General features: G+C 46.0%; 1 long non-coding RNA gene across 2 annotated transcripts; it reads right to left on the bottom strand.

The window, feature by feature from the left end:
• Window positions 1-4,412: 4,412 nt before the first annotated feature.
• Window positions 4,413-22,659, bottom strand: LOC143443254 (uncharacterized). 2 transcript variants are annotated; one of them, XR_013112057.1, is made up of 6 exons: window positions 22,341-22,659; window positions 20,211-21,426; window positions 8,824-8,950; window positions 8,198-8,689; window positions 7,234-7,452; window positions 4,413-6,372 (listed from the first exon to the last, which is right to left on the bottom strand). It is a non-coding gene; the product is annotated as an uncharacterized LOC143443254 (long non-coding RNA). The 2 variants fall into 2 exon arrangements; XR_013112058.1 differs by lacking the exon at window positions 20,211-21,426 and having other exon boundaries at window positions 22,341-22,657.
• Window positions 22,660-23,376: the final 717 nt, after the last annotated feature.

Below are 23,376 nucleotides of genomic sequence, written 5' to 3'. Positions count from 1 at the left end.
ATCTGTTCTTTTTCTGTATCACTCTTGAAATGGACATGAACTGCCAAGCTTCTTGTCAGGACCCAGGGGCCGGTCATGTGTTTCAGGTGCCGGCTCCCTTCTCCCAAGATCAACAAGGATGCCGTGAGAGTGCTGGAGAGGAGACCTGGGTCCGGGCAGTGCTGGCCAAGTGAGTGGCAACAGTATCGGACCTCTGCTGAGTGGCTGCAGTATTTGTTAATTGGCAAGATTCCAAATAGAATTTTTTTTTTATTAAAATGTCCTATAATCTGTCTGCAAAGCACAGGGTATTTGCACAGAAAACCCTCCATGAAGGGCCTCTGGCCACCCAGTTGCTCCATGAGCATGAAGGTCTAGCTTAGCAGGGTGTGTGTGGTCAGCTCCTCTGACAGTTGGGAAGATGGAGAAGACCACGATGGGGAGAGCAGGGCTCCCCACAGTCCCCAACCCCGCAAGTGCTGGGACAGGGACCTCCAACACATGAAGCACTGTGGGCTCCTGAAAGGTCTTCAAAGGATGTTGACAGAATGGGCTGGAATTGGACAAGACCTGGTTGGATGATGAAATCCCCTTTATTACAAGGAGAACATGTTAGGAACCAAAGAATGGAACCAAGACTTGCTGTGTCCTCAGTAGAGACCAGTTCACAGACTATCAGTTGCCCAGGTAACAAGAGACTTGCCATTCGGGGAACTTATGCTTCTTAGCACAGACAGCAAACAGTGGTCTCTGTTCTTCCAAGCAAAAGCAAATTTCTGCTCCCTAAGTTAACAGTGGTCTCAATGCATCCAGACAACAGAGGTTCCTCAGCTCATACAGGTACCTATCATCAACTGCTCTCAGCAAAAACGGTCTCAGTACAGTTCATGTTAATTCCTACATCACATGGGTAAGACAGGTCTCAAGACTTTCAGGTAACTATGCCACAGATACCCCAGCTTTGTTACCTGTCTCAGATCCCTAAGTAACAATTTGGTTTTGATGCTCTAGATAACAGAGCTCTAAATCCCTAGGTAACAGTGGTCTGAGCTCCCTTGGGTGACAACTCTCAGACCCCCCAGGAAACAATGTTCTCAGAAAACAAGGTAACAGTGTCCTCATGTTGCCCAGGTTACAGTGTTCACAAATGTCCAGGTAATAACAGTCTCACCACCCTAGGTTACAATGTTCTCAGATGCCCCAGGTGATAATAGTCTGTTTTCCCAGGGAACAGTGGTCTCAGAACAGCAAGGTAACAATGTTATTGGTTGCCCATGCTGTAGTGCTCTCAGATCTCACAGACAACAGTGGTGTTAGATCCCCCAGGTAATAACCATCTTTATATCCAATGTATCAGTGCTCTAAGACATCCCCAGATTACTGGTGGTGAATCCCCATGTTCCATGGGTCTCCTATTCCCCAGGTTACAATGGTCTAAGATCCTATAGGTAATACTTGTCTTCATACCTGATACAACCATGTTTTTAGACCCCCAGTTTACGATACTCTCAGATTCCTAGGTAACAATCTTTAGATATGCCAAGTAACAATATTGATCCTCCAGGTTACAATGGTTTCAGTTCCCCAAGTAACAATGGTCTGAGGTCCTACAAAATGGTCTCAGATCACCCAAGTAACAGTGGTTTTACATCCTCCAGGTTCTAAGGCTCTCAATTCTCAAGTTACAATGATCTCAGATCCTCAAGGTGACAAGGTAACCTTCCAGAGTTATACCTGACATGTAACCCTTCCAGGTACACCTTTCTGGTAACAATTATCTTCATAGCCCAGGTAATAATGTTCTAAGACAGCCGGAAAGTGGTGATGCACACCTTTAATCCCAGCACTTGGGAGGCAGAGGCAGGTGGATTTCTGAGTTTGAGGCCAGCCTGGTCTACAGAGTGAGTTCCAGGACAGCCAGGGCTACACAGAGACACCCTGTCTTGAAAAACAAACAAACAAATAAAATAATGTTCTAAGACCCTCAGACTACAATACTCTCAAATCTCAAGGTAACAGTGGTCTCATGTCCCACAGTATTTTCAGATCCCCAAGGGTCTTGATCCCCTAGGTTACAATCTTCTCAGATTGTCCAGTCAGCAAGAGTCTTAATCACCAGGTAACAATCTCTCAGGTCACAATGCTTTCAGGTCTTCCAGGTAAAAATGGTCTTGTTTCCCTCAGGTTACAATGTTATCAAATCCTCCATGTTTCGATGGTGCCAAATTCCCAGGAAACAGAACAGTCTTCATATCCCAGGTAACAATCCTCTCAGATCACTCATGTTACAATACTCTTAAATTCACTGGTAGAAATTGTCTCAGATGTCCCAGGTAGCAATGTTTTCAAATCTGCCAGAGAGCAGTATCCTGGATCCCACGGGAAACAAGAGTTTCACATCACCCAGGTATTCTCAGATAATCTCAGACTCCCCAGGTACCCACAGTCTCATATCTGCCAAGGAAAAATGGTCTTGATGCCTTGGAGTACTTGGGTCTCTCAGGAATAATATTCTTAAATGCCCAAGGCAATGGTCTTGATCTCCCAGGTAACAATATTCTCAGATGCCCCAGGTAGCAAGTTCTCATATGAACCAGTTAGCAATGCAAGTGATCATTCAGGATATAATACAATGTTCACAGATCAGCCAGGTAATAATGGACTTAATCCCCTAGGTAATAATGCTCCAAGATCAGCCAGATAATGATGGTCTCGTCTCCCAGAGTACAATGCTTTCGGATATCCCAGGTAACAGTGGTCTTCATACTCTGGGGGACAATAGTCTCAGATAATGATGTTTTCAGATCCTCAAGGTGATAATGCTCTCAGATGCCCCAGGTGAGGATGATCTTGACCCCCCAGGAAACAATAGTTTTGACTCACCAGGTCTCAGTGTTCTCAGATCCCATGAATAGAAGTGGCATTGATACACACACACAAACACACACACACACACACACACACACACACACACACACACACACACACACACAAGCTCTTAAATGCCCAAGGCCCAAGGTAACAATAGTTTTAATACACCAGACCATACTGTTCTTAGATCATTCAAGTTAATAATGGTCTACATGCTCTCAATGGTCTTGATGTCCCAGCTAAGAGAGGCCTTGGTTCTCAGGGTTACAGTGTTCTTAAATCATGACATTTTCAGACCCTCCAGGTATCAATGCTCTCAGACGTTCTAGGTTATAAAGTTCTCAGATTCCTTAGGTTATAAATCTCTGATTTCCCAGGTAACCTTGGTCTTCATCCCCCAGATTACAATGTCCTCAGATTGACCCAGATAACACTGGCTTCACATCCCCCAAATAACAATGGTTTCAGGTTCCCCAGGTCATAATTTTATCAAATTTCCCAGGTAGCAGTGGTTTCAGAAGCCCTACATAATGTTCTCAGATGCTCAAAGTAACAATGATTTTGATCCTCTTGCTAGCAATGGTCTATATTTCCCCAGGTTCCAATGTTTTCAGATCTCCTAGGTAATAATGCTCTTAGATCAGCCAGGTGATAATAGTGATATTCCCTACAGGTAACAATGGTCTTAATCCCCCAGGCAGAAAAGTCTTGATACCACAGATTATAATGTTCTCAGCTGCCCAAGTATTGCTGTTCATATGCTCCAAGGAATAATGGTCTTATCCCCTAGATTACATTGCCCTCAGATGTTCCAGGTAACAATGATCTCAATGTCCCAGGTGACAATGTTCTCAGATCCCCCAGGTAACAATCCTCTTAAATCTTCCAGGCGACAACACTCTTAGATGCCCCTGGCAAGAATGATCTTGATCCCCAGGTAATGATGATCTGGATTTTCAGGTTACAATGTTCTCAGATCATCAAGGTAAAAAGCATCTTAGATACCACAAAAAAGGTCTTGAGCCCCCCAGTAACAGTGATCCTTCAGGAAGCAATTAGTTGGATTGCCAAGTAACAACTGTCTTGATTTCTCAGGTTACAGCAGTCTCAGATCCCTGCAGTAGCAATGTTCTCATATGTCTCACTCAACCAAGATTTTGATCCATCAGGTTACAATCCTTTCAGACCCATCATGTAACAATCCTCTTAAATGGCACCAGAAAACAATAGGCTTGGTCCCCTGGGTTACAATGTTCTGATATCGACCATGTAACAATGTGCAGATGTCCCAGGTAATAATGTTCTTAGATCAGCCAGTTAGGAGTGGTCTTCATCTCCCCCTCCCCAACACACACACACACACATGAGTAAGAGTGCCCAGGCAGGAGTGATGTTTATCTCCCAGGTCAGTGTTCTTGGTCCTCCAGGTTACAATCTCTCAGATCCCCGAAGTACCAAGGGTCCTGTGCTCTCTGATCTTTAAGACTGCAGTATTCTCAGATGTCCCAGGTCACAATGGTCTTGATTCCCCAGGTACCACAGGAAACAAATATCTAAACCTCCTAGGTAACAAGGGTCTTTATTCACAGGTAATAATGGTTTTGATCACTCACATAAAAATGCTCTTCATATTCTAGGCTACAAGATTGTGAGATCCCTCCAGGTTAAAAGGTTCTCAATGCCCCAGGTAACAACATTTTCAGATCAAACAGAAAGCAATGGTCTTGATTTTCCCAGGTTATAATATTCTTGGATCAGTCAGAGAACAATGGTCTGGATCCCCACAAGTTCCAATGTACTCAAGCCAGTCAGGTAACAGTGGGTCTTTATCTCTACAAGTTATATAGCCTCAGATCATCCAGGTAACAATTGTCTTGATCTCCCAAGGTTACCATGTTCTTAGTTCAGCTGGGTAACAATTGTCCCTTCTCTGACAAGTTACAGTGTTCTCAGAGCAGTAAGATAACAATGCTCTTATCCTCCTAGGTTACAATGTTTTCAAATCAGTCAGAAAACAGTGGTCTTAATACCCTCTAGGTTACAAAGTTTTCAAATCACATAACAATGGTCTTGATACCCCAAGATTATTATGATCTCATACCAGATAGGTAACTATGGTCTTTATCCCCCAAGTGACAGTGTTCTCAGTTCAAACAGGTAACAATGGTCTTGATAACCAAAGGTTACAACATTTTCAGATCAGCCAAGTAACAATGGTCTTTAATTCCTACAAATCACAATTCTCTCAGATCAGTCAGATAACAATTATTTTGATTCTCTTTGGTTAAAATGTTCTCAGAACAGTCACAGAACAATGGTATTTAATCCCCCAAGGTTATAATGTCCTAGATCAAGCCAGGTAACAATGGTCTTGCTCTCCCAGGTTACAATGTTCTCAGATCAACCGAATAACAATGGTCCCTACAAGTTACAATGCCCTCAAATCAAACAGGTAACAATTGCCTTGATTTTCCCAGGTGACAATTTTCTCAGATCATCCAGGTAATAACAATATTTATTCCCAAAGGTTACAATGTTTGCAGATCAGACAAGTAACCATGGTGTTGATTCTCAAGATTATAATGTTCTAAGATCATCCAAGCATCACTGGTCAGGATCTCCCAAGGTTACATTGTTCTCAGATCACACAGGTAACACTGGTCTTTATCCCCCAAGGATAGAATGTTCTCAGAGAAGTCACATAACAATGATTTTGGTTCTCTCAGGTTCGACGTTCTCAGACCAGCCAGGTAACAATAGTCTTTATCCTAAGAGATTACAGCCGGGCAGTGGTGGCACATGCCTTTAATCCCAGCACTTGGGAGGCAGAGGCAGGTGGATTTCTGAGTTCGAGGCCGGCCTGATCTACAGAATGAGTTCCAGGACAGCCAGGACTACACAGAGAAACCCTGTCTCGAAAAACAAAACAACAACAACAACAAAAAGAGATTACAATGCTCTCAGATATATCAGGTAACAATGGTCTTTATCCTCACAAGTTCATGTCATCAGATAGGCCAGGTAACAATTATCTTGATCCCCATGTCATAACGTTCTTAGATCAGACATGTAAAAATAATCTTTAGTGCCCCCAAGGTTGAAATTTTTATAGATCGGTCAGGTAACAATGGTTTTGATTTTCCCAGGTTACAATGTTCTCATATTAGTCAGGTAACAATTGACTATACCCCACTTAACCATATTTCCAGATCAGCCAGATGCAAGGGCATCTATTCCCCTAGCTTGCAATGTTTGCAGATCAGTCAGGCTTGATACTCCAAGGTTACAATAGTCACAAATCATCCAAATTGTATGGTCTTAATTTATCCCCACAAGTAACAACATCCTCAAGTCAGCCAGGTAACATGGTCTTGATGACCACAAGTCACACTGTTCTCAGCTCAGTAAGGTGACAGTGGTCTTGATCCCCTCCAGGCTATAAAGCTTCCAAGTCAGCTAATGATGTTCTTGACTCCCTTTGTGTGACAATGTTTTCATATCAGGTAAGAATCCTTTTGTTCCCTGAAAGATACAATGTCTTCAGATCATACACATAGCAATGGTCTTGAACCTCTCCAAGTTACAGTGTTTTCAAATCAGGTTACAATAGTCTTGTTTCCACACAGTTACAGTGTGCTCAGATCAGTTTCTTTACCCCAACAGTTATAATATCATCAGATCATCCAGGGAACAATGGCCTTTGTTACCATACTATAGAATGTTATCAGATCAAGTCAGGTAGAATCGGTCTTGATTCTCCTAGGTTACTATGCTCTCAGATAAGCAAAGTGACAATGTATTTTCCATTGCTACAATGTTCTCAGATCAGTCAGATAACAATGGTCAGGATTCCTCCAAATTACAGTGTTCTCAGATAAGCCTGGTCTGATGGTTTGTATATGCTCGGCCCAGGGAATGGCACTATTAGGTGTGGCCCGGTTGGAGTAGGTGTGTCACTGTGGGTGTAGGCTATAAGACCCTCATCCTAGCTGCCCGGAAGCCAGTATTTTGCTAGCAGCCTTCAAATGAAGAACTCTCAACTCTTACTGTACCATGCCTGCCTGGATGCTGCCATGTTTCCTGCCTTGATGATAATGGACTGAACCTCTGAACCTGTAAGCCAGCCCCAAGTAAATGTTGTCATTTATAAGACTTGCCTTTGGTCATGGTGTCTGCTCACAGCAGTAAAACCCTAGCAAAGACACCTGGTAACAATTGACTTTATACTCCAAGCTACAATGTTTTCAGATCAGGCAGATACCAATGTTCTTTTTCTCCCTAGGTTACAATATTTTTAAGTCAGTCAAATAATAATAGTCTTAATCCCCACAAGTCACCATGTTCTCAGATCAGTAAGGTAGCAATCATTGTCTTGATACCTACCCTTCACATTATAGCACTTTCAAATTGAGTAAAACTTCTCTTGTTCCTCCATGGTTACAATATTCCCAAATACGTCAAGTAGCAGTGATATTAGACACCCCTGTTTACAACGTTCTTAGATCATCTATGTATCCGTGATCTTTGTCTCCACTAGTTTCTGTTCTGAGATCAGTCAAGGAACCATAGACTAGATTCTCCCAGGTTACAATGTTCTCAGATCTGTCGGGACACAATGGTTTCATTTCCCAAATTTAAATGTTTTTGGATTAGTCAGGTAACAATGGTCACAGCTCCTCCAAGCAGATAATGATCTCAGCTCACTCAGGCAATGCTAGGCTCTAAAAGTGTTATCACCTCTCCTGGCTAGGACTGGTTTCCTCCACCATGATAACAGCTGTTCTCATAGTGTTATTAGCCCACACAAATAGCATACCATTCTTCTCCTCCAGGTACTGCTATTCTCACCACTCCCAAGGAAGCAGTTCTCACTTCCCAGATACCAATGTTCCTTCCCTCCCCCCAGGTACCAATGTTACTATCCCTACACTCCCCCCAACCGCCCCTACATACACAGTGGAACAATAACATTGATCTCACCTAGTTCCCCCCAACCCCCGTACCTGCTGCCCCCACCACCACTCCCCAGGTAACAAGGTTCTTGCCTCCACCAGATAACCAGTGGTTCCTGGCTCCTCCAACTCACAGTCCTGTTGGTTCCTCTAGGCAACAGGTGTGTGAGCTCGCCCAGGCAACAGTGTCCCAGTGACTCCAGGGATCAGTGGTTCTCAGCACCCCAGGTAACAATTTCCCAGCTCACCCATGTGACCAATGTTTTCACTTCCCGTCCTGCCCCACCCCCAGGTACTAGTGTTATCAACACTCAGATGCCAGATCTCAACCTCCCAGGGATCAATGTTCTCACAGCTCCACAAGGTCCTAGTGATGTCCTGATGTGTGAACTCACCTGCTATGTACCAGTGTTCTCACCTTCCTGAGGTAAGTTTTCAAACCCATGCACTCACTACTATCCTCCTGTCCCCGAGTTCCAGTGTTGTCACACCACACCTTCTATCTGTGTTTCACCCTTGCCAGGCAGCAGTGGCTCTCCAAATTAGAGCTGTATCATTTCCTCCAGGTAGCAGGTGTGTGAGCTCACTCAGGCGACAGTGTTCTTGGCTCCTCGGGCAGCAGCGGTTCTCAGCACACTGGGTAAGTCTTCCCAGCTCACCAGATGCCAGTGACTCTGGGTTCCTCCTGGGACAGCGCTGCTCACTGGCTTCTTAGCACATTTCTCAGCTTGCCTGGGTAACTGCCAACTTAGTTCACAGGTTAGGATGGTGTCAGCCCCTCCCGAGGATCAGGGTGGAGTGGGATGCAGGCAGGAGCCGCTTTGGCAGAATTCACGGATGGCACCTTGACTCTTCATCTATCACTCCCTCGCTCAGACTGTACAACTCTGCATTGAAAAGGTCAAGTAACTTCTGAAGTGTTCTATGTTCTCCACAGCGCTGTGGGCTGATGGCAGCCCCACTCTGCTGCTCCCACACCTACATCAAGCCCACTCGCCCAGTGATGTGGGTTCTTTCTTACCTGCTTCACCAAGGAATTTGAAACTGCTTGAGGCCACCCTTTTCCTAATTTGACACCAATTTGCACTTCTGTTAATGTAAAAACAGGTGGCTACTCAAGACACTGCACCTTATCCCCTCGGCTTAACCTGTGAACAGACACCACGGGGAGAGACATCAGCTTTCACAACTGTAATCAAATGCTCCCCCCGCCCCAGGGTAGTGGGTTAGTTCCATGGCTCATGGCTTCTGGGCACCTGTTTGTCATGCCCTGGCTCTCCCAGGGCCCCTGTTCTAGGCTTCTACCAAAACTCCACAAGCTCTTCTTGATAGAGCTTGCCATGACGACCCCCCAAATCTGGTGCCACCCAAGCCTGGATTCCCAAACAGAGGCAGCTGTTGGAGACTATTACAATTCCAGTTCTGGGAGGGCCCAATTTCGCTCAGCTGGGAATTCTGGTCCTCTCCAGGCTAAAGGACGAGCCTTTCTCCAAGTCTGGCAGCAGTACTGTGTTGTAAAAAATATTTAATCTCAACTAGAGGCTTCTACCCTGCCTTTGATCATTTAGATCCCAGATAAAAGATACACACAACTTTTAATTTATAATAAGCCTTAATCAGCACTAGAGCTGGGCAGATATCTGTCCTCTATGGTATTGTGTCTATTTCCCTGCCAATAACCCCGCTATATGATTTGCCATGTTCTGTCTGGGCTGCTCTTAACTCCAATCAGGCAACCCACATGGGCCATTATTTTAAGACTCTTACTCCATAGCAGCTTCTTCTCTCTCCATCTTCCTCTTTCTCCTCATGATCTCTTCAGATCCCAAGCCTGAGTACCCCAAACCCCCGCTTATGTCTCTTCTGCCCAGATGGGATCTTTACTTAACCAATAGTTTTAAGTCAAGGAGCAATGTCACATTGTACATGCAGATTCTCTCATTCCTGGGAACAACCAGGCCTTGGGGACCAGTACTTATCATTATAACACATGTCAAAAGATCACTGTGCAGATGTCCCCAGCATGCTCACGGGTGTCCAGGTTGTGTCCAGTTAGAGAGGCACTTGCCTGACACACCTAGGTTCTCCACATTGAGGCTGCTCGACCCCAAACTCCAGGCATAGACAGAGGGAAGCTACCCGATGGTCCTCTAGGTAGAACCATGAGTTCCTGGCAAACCCCAGCCAACAGAATCCCATGATTCAACTGGGCTGTTCACGTCAAGAACAGACAGCTACAAACGGGTCATTTCCTCAGCTCAGGGCTTCCCAAGAGCAGAGCCATAGTTGAGTCCTCCATGAGCCAAGCGTACCAGGGGCATGGAGTACAATGAAAAGCCCTGAGCATCCGCTGGGTGCTCTTGGAGAGGCTAAGCGTTGCCTGCAGACACATTCAGTTGACCTTGAGAAATAGGGACAGAAATACAAGTCCCTGAAGAGTCAAAACCCTCAGGGTGCCACAAACCAGAAGGAAGAAGCAGAGGCAAGGCAGGAGGGGCTGAAGAGAGACCAATAGATGGACTGGTTGGTCTGGAGTCTCTGGAAGAGCCAGCTCAGGGGCCACCAGCCAAATGCATAGGAAGCCGTCTGGAGAGGGAATCTCAAGCTTGTAGGTTAGCTAGCTGCAGCAGCTGCCACTTCAAGCAGGGCCAAGCCAGCAACTTAGTCCATTCTGTGCTGCTATGTCAGAGTGCCACAGACAGAATAATTTACAGTGAACAGAAACACAGTGACTCACTGTCCCAGAGGCTGCAGAGGCCATCAGCACCTATACATTTTGGCTATTGTACTATCCATGGGGGAGGGTGGTGTGTCCTGTGGCGGGGTGGGGGGAGGCAGAGGATCAAAGCAAACAAAGACTGGAAAGGGGGTGGGGCAAGCCCATCCCAAAGTCACAGGCCTACTTCCACAGAGCAGTATTAATTTACCTCACCCTCCTGGACTGTCCTTTCATTAGCCCTTCCCCCTATCGTCTTAAAGATTAAGTTCCCAGCATGCTCTTTGGTGATCCATCGGAACCATAACACGTGGGATGCAAGTGAGTTTGCCTTGTGTCCTGGAGAAATAATGAGATTGATACTACTTGCTTATAGAAACAAAATGCACCCTGAGGTGGAGGATGGAGCAAACACCAGCTCCTAAGGGGGCCTAGGACATTCAGGCACCTGCACTGTGTGCACTCAGAGTCCTTGGCCTGGGATCTTGACCTGACTCCAGAGACAGCTCTGGGATCCCCAGTCCCAACACTGTACTACCATCTCATAAATTATACTTCAAAACCAGAGAGGACTGTAAAGCTTGAAACACAGCTTGCCACAGGCTTCTCAGAGTCTGATACCAATCTCATCTCCCACTTCTAGCACCTTCTAAGCTGACTGAGGCAAGTGTGGATCCAATCACTAGGGATCCCTCTCCATGGACAGATAATTGGGTGGCTGTCACTCAACATGATCAAGGTCAAGATAACCAGCAGGGAGACAATGACTCCATGCTAGGAGCTTCTAAACAGGGCCTGACCAGGCTAAACAGACCTGGAAGCTTTGGCACAGTTACTTGCAGAACAGTAGTCCAGGCTAGACATGCAGGAGGTGCAGGCACATGGCTGCATGCTGACAAAAAAAAAAACCAGCCTAAAACCCCAGGAGGCCGAGGCATGCTGCCATGAGTCCCTCTATCAGTCTAGGCTGTGTTACTGTTTTCAGTTTTGCGTAGGAAAATGGTGTCATACTTCCTATGCTCACACCATGCAATGTTCTGGCAACAAAGGCCCAAGTCTCTGAGTTCACTGTGTGGCAGCCCTTTAATGTTGTAAAACACATCACTCTGTGGAGTCATTAGCCGCGGCATCTCATCACAGACATGCCGTTGAGATTCACCAATCATCTAAATTCCTGGCACAGTTACCCAACGAACAAGAACAACCAGAGTCCTCGAAGCCTCTGAAAATGTCAAGTGCTCTTGTTAGCTCTACAGAAGTGTTGTTTTTCAAATGGCAGCCAGCGGCTGAGGCCCTTTGAGGACCCACTTCACTCCTGGGAGAGGGGCCTCTGCCAGCAAGATCTCTCACAGCAAGGTGCCTTGCAGGCCTCTTTCTGGGCTGCCTCTCTGAGGTGACTCTCAGGGGTGGGGGGGGCGGGTAGGTCCCTCTCTGGGGGCGCTCATTTTTGTAACAAAAGAAATAGTGAGCTTCTAATTTAGTGGGTGGGAATTCTTAATGGACAATCTCAAGATGTTGACAGGACTTGCAGTGGACAGAAGCCACCTCCACTGCACCAGCAAAGTGGGGGTGCGAGGTAGGAAGACAGTAAACCGAAATCATCCCAAGCATCAACTGCTCCAGTCCTGAGGGAATGGCTCTCCATTCCTGAGAGCATGAGAATCATGCAGTGTGTCCACTGTGTGTGACCCCTGGACCTCTTAAGTCAGGTAACTTGAAGTGTGACCCAGAAAGGTGGGACCAATTCTAAACAGACGCACCCCCCTCCCCCCAGCCATGAGTCCTGACAGGGGTTGTTCCTCTGCAGCCTGTCTCAGAAGTTGGTATATAATCTGGGCTGACAGCTGGATTCTAAAATCCCCATGGGATGGTAAGAGACATGGGACCCCAGTTGAAGGACCAGTTCTCTCCTTCAGTTATGGACCTATCAACAGATGAAAAGGAATAGCAATGTCAACAGGACTCTGCAGAGTCCCCAGTGGAACCATATAAGTCACTTACAAATCAGGTGACAGGCTTAAGAGACAGCAGCAGAGCCTTACTAGCCCCCTCACACATAGAGGTGAGAGTCCAAGCGGTAATAGGAGTTGTTTCCATCATAGGCATTGCTCTGGGGAGATGGGGAGTGGACTTTAAGGAGCCGAGTACTCTTGTTCTCCATACTGGGTAAACACAGGCTACTTGCATGCAGAAGCATGCCCCCAGCTAGCAGTGGCTGTCAGGAAGCACAACTGCATGTCATAGCCAGTACCAACCAGGTCTAATTGGGACCCTGCTGTCCCTGCAGGGATGCCTCTCACAAGAGAGCTGGCAACCAACCGCACAGGCTAGGATCCCTCAGCCAAAGATGAATGGTCAGGAGAACACATGACCTAGCTTCTCTGTCCCCTGCCAGTTAATCCTATGCTAGAATCACAGGGGCCACCAGAGGTTCCCCAGCAGGTGAGGCTCCTCCCCTACCACAGACCTGATCATTGCCCTCTCTAGAGTTCTTACTACTATTCCTCTCTTGCTCAACTGACTTTCTAGCTCATCATCATCCAAAATAAACGACTCGCTGCTATAATTGTATCTCCGGCTCTGCTTGTGGTACAAACCAACCGTGGCAGCACATGCTTTTTAGTTTAAAACTTTCCCCCAACCGTTACTGTGAACTATTTCTCCAGGAATTGGAAAACAGGCAAGTGAACAGTCTGGAATGGCTGATTCCATGCACTGATCTATTTTCGATGATTAAAAAAAATGACTAGGAAATGAGCATCTTCACAGAATCACACTCAGGGTGGGGATGGCAACCGATCCTACTGATGTAGCGACAACTGCCATTCTCAGCCACAGTGAGGAGGGTTGCTCTCCTATAAGGGACAGACCAGATCCACGAGGCCACCAAGGAAGCATAGAGACAGCCCTGTGGGAGGGCAGAATAAACACCAAGGTAGCCAGTTGCCCCTAACAACAGTTGCCCAAACAGGAGGCCTCAGCTGCTGGGAGTTAGGTTGTAGGAACAACTGTTATTACACTGTTATAATACAGTGGCTGTAGAGGACCCATCCCCCTAACTGAACCACTCCCTCTAGGACAGGAGAAAGAAGTTGTTGTAATTTCACAGGTTCTGATAATTACAGGATTCACACGTCTCCCTGCCCTGCAAGGCTACAGAAGCACAAGCAATCAACAGGGTAGGTAGGTGAGACCTTCAGGCGGCTCTGCTCCCAAGCTGCAGAGAATTGCAGTCTTGGGTGGGCTTTCTGACAATTGCAGTTGCCTCTGTGGAACCTAAAGCTCCTGTAAGCAACCTCCATAAGCTCACTGCTCAGTAAGCTGGGCTAGCTGTCAGATCCATTTCTGGGGTGAAGAGATGTTTGTTCCTATCTCCCCGGGAAAGGTCACTTGTGACCTTCGCCATCCTCACACGGAACATTACACTGTAAACTCCAACCCCCCCAGAGGTAAATTCAAGATGCACTGTTGATGCGAAGCTACTTAGAAAACACAAAGGAAAAATAATTGCAATCTGGAAGAATAGTTCTTCAAAATGATACCAGACGCAGAAGGCATGAGTGCGAGGGTGGACAGACTTGGTGTCATTGAGATTAGGGACTTCTCTGCAAAACCTTAAGGGAATGGAAAGCTGGCTAAAGATGGAGAAGAGTCTAAAGAATCACACAGCTATGGAAAAGATGTATCTACAATATATAAAGAATGCTCAAAATCAGCAAGAAACCGTCCATTGAGAAACTGGGTAAAAGACTGGAGATGTAAAAGGTGAAAGGAATCTGATGCTCTGTGTCACGCGACACCAGTGAACACCCATCAGAACGCTAAAGCGACCATACAGGATGCCTGCAGGGAGGCAGAGAAACAGAGTCCCACACATCTGACGGAAATGGAAAACACAGGCAGACCCACTAGAAAACCATTGGGCATTTACGCAATTACCAACAATGCAGTAGCCACGCGCTTGGGCATTTCTTCCAGGGAAGTTAAACTCGTGGCCACACACAAGATTTAATACAATGTTCACAGAAGTTGTACTTGTGATGTTCAAACTGGAACTGTCCCAAAATGGCTATCAAGTGTGAGCAAACAGTTAAGCACACCATGGTACATCGTACCAGGATATACCAGCCTGCAGAACAAATGGTACCAACACTGGGTCACTCTCCAGGAAGCTGTATTGAGAGGGGAAAGCCAGTCCTGTGGGCTTCATATAATACTGTTATGTGTCTGTGGCATGCTCACAATAACAATGTTCCAAAACAGAGACTAGATTAGTGGTCACTGGAGAGTAGAGTTTGGGGTTGGAAATGAGGCAGCAACAGGGGGATGTTTGTGGTGATGGAGGTACTCTTGCTTTGATGTTACAGTATGATTCAGAGCCAAATCTCTTCATTACAGGAAATGGGGTAAAGGCATATGAGATCTCTGTGCACTATCAGAACAAGTGTAAGTAGTCAACAATTATCAACTATTTACAACATCTAGGGGATAGAGCCAGCTCAATCAGTGCTTTCCACATGAACTGGAGGACCAGAGTTTATTAGTTACTATTAGTCGTACTAATGTGAAAGCCACAGAGCCAGTAGAGCCTGTGCTTCCCTTCTTGAACTTTAACCCCTCCAGTCTATGGTAGGATGTGTTAGATTGAAAGGTAAAAGATGAAAGGTAGGGCCATAGTAATGGAGCCAAGACAAAAGTACTGTTCACTGGAATTACAGGCTCACGGGGACAGGCAGGCATAATGGAGTCTCGAAGAAAGACCCTTCAAATCAGAGGGGGAAGGGGGTTTCTGATTCTTACAGGATTTATAGGGAGATAGAACTAGATAAAAGTAAAGTTGTAATCTAGAGTTTACATTTTTTTAGCCTTAAGTTTGCTCAAAGCTTCAAGAGGGAGACTGTAAACCATACCATCTTTATCACCCCCTCCTTATATAATATATTGCAAGTATCATATTATATATATATATATGTTTATTTATTATATATTATACATTATACATCATACATCATATGTTATATGTTATATGCTGTATGTTATATATTATTTCTCCTATATTCTATATTTACTATATACTATATATTATACATATTATATATTGATACCATATATTAATATTATATATTATATAGTACATAATACATAGTATTTAGTATACAGTATATTATATTTTTAGAGTGGCTTTTAGGCTGTTGTCTAGCTAGTCCAACAATGGCTGTCTACCAACAGAAGGTCCAAGAATCCAGTAGTTATTCAGTGCACAACTGGATGTCTCAGCTGGTCTTCACTGTATGCCAGAAGTAGGCTCTAATTCTAGTGAAGAAATGGACTTGTCAGAGAGGGCAAAAGCAAGAAGACAAAGAGAGCAAGCTTCCTTCTTCCGTGGTCCTTAGATAGACTCACAGGTATATCCAGCCAATTGGGTTTTAATTAATTAAAGATGTAGTCAAGTTGACAATCAAGAGCAGCCATCACAAGAGGCATGGCCTGATTTTTGAGGCAGGGTATGGGGCAACCAAAGGACCTGTGATCTAACAATGTGGCTCAGGTCACAGACAGCCTTGAGCATTCAAGGGAACACCAAGAGAGATATGTGGTCATTGATGTTGAGCTGGGGGATATGGTAGGGCAACCATGTCCAATGTGTGCTGAGATATTTAATACATAAACATTTAAAGCAGTGGGCTGTTGTTATAATCTCTCTTCTAGAATGTTCTGTCTCAGCATACCTTAGTCAACACCCAGGTCTTCAATTCCATTTATGGTACGAAGGCAAATGTTCAGTCTGTGGTGTCATCTTCATTGCTCACAGTGGCTGCAGGACTCACTGCACTCTCCACATTGGTTAGAAGAGTCTCTATGTACTACTCACAGATAACACACACAATTATACTCTCTGAGGTCCTACAGACCCAAATAGTGACATTTTGATCTAGAATGTTAAATGTTATAAGTCAATTTTACGTTTCCTTAATATAATTCATCTTTGAATGTGACTACTGAGGCATCTGGTGTTGATCTCATCTCTTCTCTCTCATTTCCCATTCCCTCTGCCTTCTCTCTTTGCTTCCCTTTTCATGTGATCTCCTCTATCCTCCCTCAAGAGGTACAGTTGGCTTGGTCCTCCTGTTCACATCCTCCTGATGGGGTCACAGTTCCCTTTGCCTCCACAAAGCAGAAGAGAGTGCTGGGAACTTAAGCCAGGGTTTGACGTGGGCCCTTCCTGTCAATTACCATCTACATGCCTCAGGAGACTGAGTGCTCAGATGGGCAAATAGTAGGTGGGCATTGGCAGCTCCAAAGAAAGAGTCTCCAGGCAGCAATCTCCACCCACTTGCATGTCCTCTGACTAAACTCCATGGCCAGCCTGAAGAAGCCAGTGATGTGCTAATTGCCTGTAGGTGAACCCTGAGGATCTACCAGGCTCCCTCAAACAGAATGAAAAAGTACCAGGTACCTGAAGAAACCCTGGCTTCTTCAGAGTGCCAGGATTTAGTGAAGTTTGGTGATGTGACCGTGCACAGAAGCCCCATAGGCAACTCCCTTTTTGATATCTCCAAGGTAACCACGCTTCCAAACAAGCATGTTTCATTGCCTGGGCCCAAATACTAATGCCATGTCCTCCCATTTGAGTTAGACTCCTACAGGGGTCTGATGACAAAAGAAAGTGAATGTCACCAAACATGACAGGCCTCAAGGAAAGGAGGAACCCTGAGCAAGGGGAAAGGTCATCTCCAGCAAACTACAGGAGAGGGCCCCTCTAAGCACCCTAACCATCTAGGTTTCAGAGTAGGCCACCACCACCATCCTGCCCAAGAGAGGTGCATGCACTCAGCCAGGCAGAGGCTGAGATGGTACCCTCCTGCCATCTGTGGGGAGCCATGATGTTCAGAAAACACAGGAAAGAGTGTTACATAAACAAGAAAATGAAGAGGAATCTAGCACATCACCAGAAGAAAGCACCTATTTCCTCCTGAAGAAATCATTGTTGCTCGACCTATCCACTGTTACACACACACACACACACATACACACACACACAAAGAGGGGGGTGGTGGGAAGACTGAGTCAAATGCTTGTTCTCCATGGGTGTGCATTAAGTGCTCCTAACAGGGGTGCACAGACTCTGATGGAGCGTCACTTCCCTGGCTGCTGTATGGTGTTAGAGGCCTGTCCGCTGCTCCCATCTGTCTCCTGTCTCAGAGCGGCAGATCCTTAAAGAGAAAGAGATGGAAGGGCACTTCCCCTACAAGTCTAAGCTGATCCTGAGGATAGTCATGAGAAATGCCCAACTCTGCAGAAAAAAGGCTAGCCAGCAGCATTACATCTTGTATTAGTTAGGGTTTCTGTTGCTGTGATAAAAAAAAAAAAAAAAAAAAAAAAAAAAAAAAAAAAAAAAAAAAAAACCAGCCTGCAGTCCCTCCACAGTGAACTCAAGGCAGGAACCATAAAATGGTGCAGACTATGAATGAGTGCTGCCTGCAGCCTTACTCATCCTTTCTTCCTTTTTTGAGACAGAGTTTCTCTGTGTAGCCCTGGATTTCCTGGAACTCATTCTGTATGTAGACCAGGCTAGCCTCAACCTCACAGAGACCTGCCTGCCTCTGCCTCCCAAGTGCTCAGGTTAAAGGCCTGAGCCACCACCACCCAGATTTTAGCCTGCTTTCTTAAAGCACCAAGGACCACCAGCCCAGGAGTGGGACCACCCACAAAGAGCTGGCCCCTCCCCCATCAATCATTGATCAAGAAAATGTAGCACAGGTTTGCCCACAAGCCAGTATAGTGAGGGCATTCTCTCAGTTGAAGTTCCCTCTTCTAAAATGGCTCTAACTTGTGTCAGGTTAGCATAGAGCTAGTGGGCACACCTCTACTCCGAAAGCATGCCCATTCTCATAGACCTGACTTGTTCCACAGGCAACTGGGGACAATTCCTTAACCTATGCCAGCTGGCTGACATCTAATCTGATTCCCTTAGACGTTGTCTATCTGAACATCACAACATCAGATCACATAGGCTGAGGACTCATATCCCCAAATGGCCCTCTTTCCAGTGCCAACCCCATAGCCATAACTGTTGCTGTAAAGTTATCACCTCTGTTTGGCAGTTCATTGCCAAAGGTATTGGGAGAGGGAGTGGAGCTCCTGTGCCCTGTCTGGGTGCAGTACCCAAAAGGCCCTGCTAATGGCAGCTCTCCAGAAGCTAGTGACACTGGTGACCAACTCAAACTTCAGCCCCACTGGAGGCTCTAGACTGAGGTAGAATGCCCTGTCTACATCAACATGTTATTTCTTATGACCCTTCTCCATTCTGTAGCTACCTAAGGTCCTTCAAAATAGAGCATCACTGTGCTGATGGCAAGGGCTATAGGAATTCATAAAAGAACAAATCTGAGATATCCTAAATTCAATTCCAAATGCTAAGGGCAGAGAGAAGGAAATGTGACATTCGTTTTGGTCAACTTGTCACAACCTAGAATCACCTCTGAAGAAGTATCTAGATAAGGTTAGCTTTTTAGTCTGTGAGGGATTGTCTCCACTGTTAATTGAGGTAAGACCTGTCCTTTGTGAGAGACACCATTCCCTAGTTTGGGGGCCTGAAAAGCACGAGAAGAAAAAGCTAGCTAAGAATAAGCAAGGAGCCAGCAAGGAGCCACTTGTTTCTCTGCACTCTTGTCTATGCGGATGATGGGACTGGGACTCTCTTGAGTTCCTGCCTTAACTTCCCTTGATGACAGACTGTGGCCTGGAAGCGTAAGCAAACAAATCCTTTCCTCCCCTCTGGTGCTTTTGGTTGGGATGTTTCATCATAGCAACAGAAGTGAAAACGGAACAGGGAGACTTATCAGCCATTTTCCATCAGCACAGTGATGCGATATTTTGAAGGACCTTAGGTAGCTACAGGATGGAGAAGAGTCATAAGAAATAACATGCTGATGTGGACAGGACATTAGTTAACAGCTAAAGGACTGAACCATCAGGGAGCTACTCTGCATTCCTGAACATTCCTGCCGGCCACCACTGTACTTGTCTTAGGAAGACCTTCCCAGACCAGCCTTCCAGACACAAGCACATCTAAGAGCTATGTCCCTGTCCCACAATATTGCCAATGGCATTCCTCTGCTCCTCCTGACCCAGAGCCCATGTAGATTTGATGTTGGTTTGTTTTCCTTCCCCAGTTTTTCATATAAAATAATGGCCTTAGCCATTTCAGATCCATAAGACATCCTTTCCACACCTAGCTTTCTTTGTCTGGAGGAGTTGTACAGCTACTACCCCCGGGGCCTGGTACTTAGTACGCTGGCATCTGTATTGCTTAACAACCCCCCTTTATTTAAGAAGGAAAGATGAGAGACATACTCTTTAGCACCCTGGGCTCAAGACTTGGAAGGTTAGATACCCAGCTCTCGACTCTGAACAAGCCCAGCTTCCGCCATAAGGCTCCATTGACAGTAAAGGAGAGGCCACCCTGAAGCTGTTTCCAAAGTTCTCTTTAAAGACGCCTGCCTGGCTGACTAGCTAATACTTTCAGCATCATCTCATGAGCGCAGTGAGGAGTTGTGGTGGCCCCTTGGCTCATGTGCCATCTTATTCAGTTCTGATGGGTGGGAGGCAAAGCCCTTTGCCCATCACAGTTTCCACTGAGTGACCAACACCTGGCCAGTGTTGAAGGCTCTAACACAGACAAATCTCACCTCTAATCCAGTGTCCCTCTGGCTCCTTGGGACCTCTGCCTTGGTTGTCCCATGATAGAGTCCTCCATATGGCTGATTCAAACTTTCGTCATTCCTGAGGCCCTTTTGCCCAAGGAATTTGTATGTGATCATATATACAAAGTAAACATTTGCTGATAACAAATCACTAAAAAATTACTTAAAACAATTTTATATACATGTAAATTTTGACCTATCTAGCCACGGGTTTTTGCCCTTTTAACTGGGCCAGGCATGGGTTCCATTTCATACGCTGGGCCTTAGATTCAATCAGAAAGCAGCTGGTTTCCTGCATAGCATCTGTGCCACTATTGTACCCATGAGCATATCTTGTCAGCAGCCATTGTGACAGGCTCATAGAAATGATCATTTTTCTCCGCCTGTGACATGCATTGCACCTTCCAGTACCGGAGAGCTAGCCAGTCAGACGAAGGTCCTTAGCTGAACACCAGCTTGACTATTCCATCTTCTGTGACTCAAGCATGTGGTGCCTTCAAGCAATAGGGTCTTACAGTCAAATTCTGGAGGGAAGACAAGAGTATGAGCCTGTACTTGCTGAGGGTCTGTGAGGCCCAACTCCTGACAGAGTTTTGCAATCCCTGAGCTCAGCCATGGGACCAAACTATGCAGCTAGGCCCATAGTTTAAGAAGTTGGGGTCTAGAGGCATAGCTCCATCTACCAAACTACCTGTCAGTCCTGTGGTTTAAATCAACTTCAGTCCAAACATTTCAGTGCAAACATGTGTTATGTCCATGAACCCGATCCACTGAAGCGTATCCATACCCCTTCTTGAGGTGACTACATCTTGATCAAGGCCACAGACTCTCAAGGAAGGTGATCATGTGCTGTCCCATCCCAAGATGCTGTGAAGTCAACAATCCATTTTCTATTTACCTTTATTTCTTCTTACCCCTCCTCAGCCAGGGAGCAGGAGGTACTAAGCAAGCAGTACTAGACCCTGGAAGGAGGGGCTTGAAGAAGTTAGAGTTGTCTTTCCTGACTTGGAAGAAAAAGGCTAGGTAGCTGAGGGACCCAGCCAGAAAAGCAGTGAGTCACACTGACTCTCTTACAGCGCTCCTGCAAAGGATGGACAACAGAAATCATGATCCGGTGACACCACCTGAGGCAAGTCCACAGGAAGGAGGTGGCAGCTACAAATGTCAGGACACAAGGTGGCATGGAAAGTTCTGCTAAGAGCTGGAGGAAGAAAGAAATCTCAGGTGAGAAGAAAAGCCAGCTCACCTAAAAAACGAAAGGCAATTCCCTAATAGCCCAAAGGAGGGGAGACCATCTGAAATGCTCTCGGCCCCCTTCAGTGCACCTCAGCGCTGCTCACTCCCTAAGTGGAAATAAAAGCCCCTCTAGAGACAGTGATTTACTTAGAAAAACATTCATTTCAAATGTCTTGAGATTATTGACACTATCGTTAGACCTTGGCAGTAGCTGCCTGTGTGTTTGCATGAGAAAAAGGCATCTGGTTTAGAAACAAAAAACAAAAGTCAAAGTATAATGTCCTCAAAAGACATTCCTGGAAAAGCTGATGGTCTTGGAATCAGGAGGCTCTTCTGTCTTTATGTCATCTCTATCCACCACTTCAGGGGCCCGAGTGTTCTCAGAGAACTCCTTTTCTTTCTCCATTCTGCCTTCCCACCCTCCCTCCTTCCTTCTCCCTCTTCCCTCCCCTCTTCCCCTAGCTGGGCAGCCATCCAGATGATTCATAGTATATTCTAGCTAAATTCAGCACAAAAGCCATCTAAAGCATCGGAGGATCAAAGTTACATCAGTGAACAGGCACTGGGGAATTGACAAGCAGCTAAAATTAGGACATTGCAGAGCAGTGGCCTTTGACGGATGGAGTGAAATTTAGCCTCTGGTTCGCTATTTAAAGATTGGTGACAGCACCCTTTTCGGTAACCACAGCAAGCACACAACACAAGTATTCAGGTCTGATTAAGTGTTTAATCATCTCTGGCCCACGGCTGGCCGAGGCAGATGGACAGACTCCTAAGAAATTGGGCCTCCGTTCCCACAGACTCTCTCCAGCCCGACTGCTCCCTCCCTCCAGGCACACTCCGTAAGGTTATTTTAATCGCTTTTACAAGCATTCCTACCATCAAACAGTTCAGCCTCCAAATCCTGACCCAGCACAAGGCTTTCCAGATTCATCATCAACTTAATTAAAACAAACAGCTCTAAACAGCTGCCAAGCCAATTCGTCAACTGTCCTACTGGCCTCTTTTCTTTTTCTGGCTCCTTCCGGTTTAAATGCAGTCTCCCCTCGAAGATGGCAGGTGTCCTCCTCTCTGGTTGTACCTTTGTTTGGTGACCATTGTCACCTCCCAAATAGAGATGAATTGGACTTTGGAGGGACAGCGTGGGAGCCCAAGATGACCACGGTGACTCTGAGAGCCAAACAGAGAACACTTCCAGGAAGTCAGTCAGCAGCTGCCTTGTCAACTTTGAACTGACCCCACCCTTGTTATCGATCCTATTAGGGCCAAGGACAATGGTTTCAAAACAGCTTGCATAACCTTCCTCCCTTTCCCTCTGAAACGATGGCCTGCCTCTGTCTCCTCAAGCATGACCGCATGGCACCCTGTCACACATTCCAGACGTCTGTGTGCCACCTTCTCCTGTTCTTCCTTGGGTGGCCTGTTTGCTGATGGGCTAATTTGGTTTAGGTTGACTATGGCTCAGGCTTCTGCCTGCATGGCAAGTAATCACCAGTTCTGGTTTCACCACCTCTGCGGCCAGGTTGCAACTTTACGAAGCCCTGAAGGCTCAGTGTGAGCTGCTCAGACAGAGGCATGATGGGAAGATGAGAGAGAGTACAAATGAGGTGTCAGGCTCCCCTGTGGCTACCTGACAGCCCTGAGACAGGACCTGAGAACCCATACCCCCAAGAGAGTAGAGGAAGAAAGGGAAATTGGGTGGAAGGTCTAGCCCACTCCAGGGGCACTGGAGTAAAGGGTATCTTACACAGGATACAAAGAAGTCCTTGGTAGGCTAAAGGGGGGATGGAGAAAGCTGGGTTTGAGCTGAGGGAAGAATAAAGGCCAAGATGGCCTTGGGGCAGAAGCCAGCTTGCTGGTCATATACCCCTGGTTCTAAGGAAGGGAGTGCCTTAGTTAGGTTCCTATTGCTGTG

Source organism: Arvicanthis niloticus, chromosome 8, assembly GCF_011762505.2.
Source record: "Arvicanthis niloticus isolate mArvNil1 chromosome 8, mArvNil1.pat.X, whole genome shotgun sequence".
NCBI lineage: Eukaryota > Metazoa > Chordata > Mammalia > Rodentia > Muridae > Arvicanthis > Arvicanthis niloticus.
The sequence above is the reverse complement of the archived record's forward strand: the minus strand, read 5'-3'. Positions and strand labels throughout refer to the sequence as shown.